The sequence below is a fragment of the Hyla sarda genome, chromosome 12, assembly GCF_029499605.1.
Source record: "Hyla sarda isolate aHylSar1 chromosome 12, aHylSar1.hap1, whole genome shotgun sequence".
NCBI lineage: Eukaryota > Metazoa > Chordata > Amphibia > Anura > Hylidae > Hyla > Hyla sarda.
In genome coordinates, this window is record NC_079200.1 from 38,793,565 (window position 1) to 38,795,425 (window position 1,861).

General features: G+C 45.6%; 1 pseudogene; it reads left to right on the plus strand.

Moving 5' to 3' along the window:
• Nucleotides 1-408: 408 nt before the first annotated feature.
• LOC130297158 (U2 spliceosomal RNA) lies at nt 409-589 on the plus strand (annotated as a pseudogene).
• The last annotated feature ends 1,272 nt before the right edge of the window (nt 590-1,861 follow it).

Genomic DNA, 1,861 nt, shown 5'->3' on the forward strand with positions numbered 1-1,861 from the left:
GAGGATCTTATTTTTCATTTGCTTTAATTTAGGTATATAATAAAAGTTACATTTTAGTGTTTCATATTTGGATTAGGAATTGGATACAGAAGCACTGAACTATTTGTATCTCTTGCAAGTGAGTAATGTTACCCGTGGGGAGCAAATACCCCCTCCATTATAGCTGGGACCCTCTTGTGCCATGATGTGCGGCTGCGTCCGTGGCTGTCACTCAGAGCCTGGGGGTTGTCATCTGAGAGTCCGGTCCCGTGTTCATCAGTATGATGGATCCCTGCTGGAGTGTTACGGGTTGATCCAGCTCACTCTGATGGAGAAGACAGTGCTCTGAATTCTGTATATCTTTTCTTACAGGCTTTTGTATGGCCAACAGTCTGAAATGGTGCTTGCCCTGCTCCAAGATGGCCGAGTATCGCTTCTCAGCCTTTTGGCTAAGATCAAGTGTAGTATCTGTTCTTATCAGTTTCATACTGGTGGAGAATAGTGTTGCTCGCGAATATTCGCAATTCGAATATTATTCGCGAATATCGCATATTCGCGAATTCGCGAATTTCGCGAATATAGCGCTAAATATTCGTAATTACGAATATTCTTTTTTTTTTTTTTTTTTTTTTCTCTTCACAGTACACATCACAGTGATCATCCCTCTCTGCTTCCAGCTTGTGTGGTGTAAAGAAGGCTGTAATACTACTGTGTGAGACAGGCGTGCGGAAATTCGCATATGCGAAAATTAGCATATGCTAATTTTCGCATATGCGAATTTCCACATATGCTAATTTTCACATGCGCGTATTTTCGCATACGCGAAAATAAAACGAGAATATAACGAATATGCGAATATTCGCGAATATATGACGAATATTCGTCCATATATTCGCGAATATTCGCGAATTCGAATATGGCCTATGCCGCTCAACACTAGTGGAGAAGTCCCACCGGTGTGGGGATGGGTGCTGCATGGAGAAGGCAGGTGTACCGGGGCCTTCCGGGGCTGGTTCTGAGGAATCAGCTGGACGGCTGTCTTGATGTGACCTGTTTGCTCCGGGTCTCGCCATGAGGTAGAGGGGTGTAGAGCCGAGGTACTTCTGTGCCTCGGGGAGTGGTGACCCTGAGGTGCCGAAACTCACTGGGTGTTATAACTCACTGAGTGAAAGCACTGCACCAATACTCTTCACCTTTGGCACTCACCCTTGGTATCCTGGCCTTCTGGCTATAGAAATTTTTATAGATCCGGCCGGATGACTGGGCAGTATATCTGCACTTTATTCACTTATTTATTATTTTTTTGTCCTTCCTGGTGGTCTAGGGGAGGTCTGTGTGGCCATTAGGTTCCTCACCTCCCTGCAACTCCTGGGAATCTTGGCTTCGGTCAAGATGCCATCAGTATACGGCTCCTTGGCTGATACCTTTGTTAACGCCTAGGTTGAAGCCAGGAGCAGTAGTAGCTTCGACGAAAAGAGGCATCAAACCTGGATCCTTGCAGGTGCCTTTTGGTGAAGGGTAAGGTTTGTTAGGGGGCCTCTCTCCTGTTGGAGAAGGGCTTAGCGATAGACCGCATCCTTTGTGCACGTTTTTTTTAGTGTGACACGTTTGCACTTTTTCGTGCACTTTGGGTGATAGAGAGCACTTCCCTCAGCTCTTAAAAAGTAAAAAATAAATAAAAGATGGCTGAGTATGCCCGATTCCTTCTAACACACATGTGCAAAGTATTGCTAAGATGACAGGGGATGCTATCCACTACACTTCCTCTGATTCATGACATACTTCCGCTGTCTCTAAAGTATCGCCGTACCGAGCGGTTCCATCCAAGATGGCGCAGCTGAATGCACGGTCTCCTCTTGTTTGTTTTGTTCCGGTTCCAGGT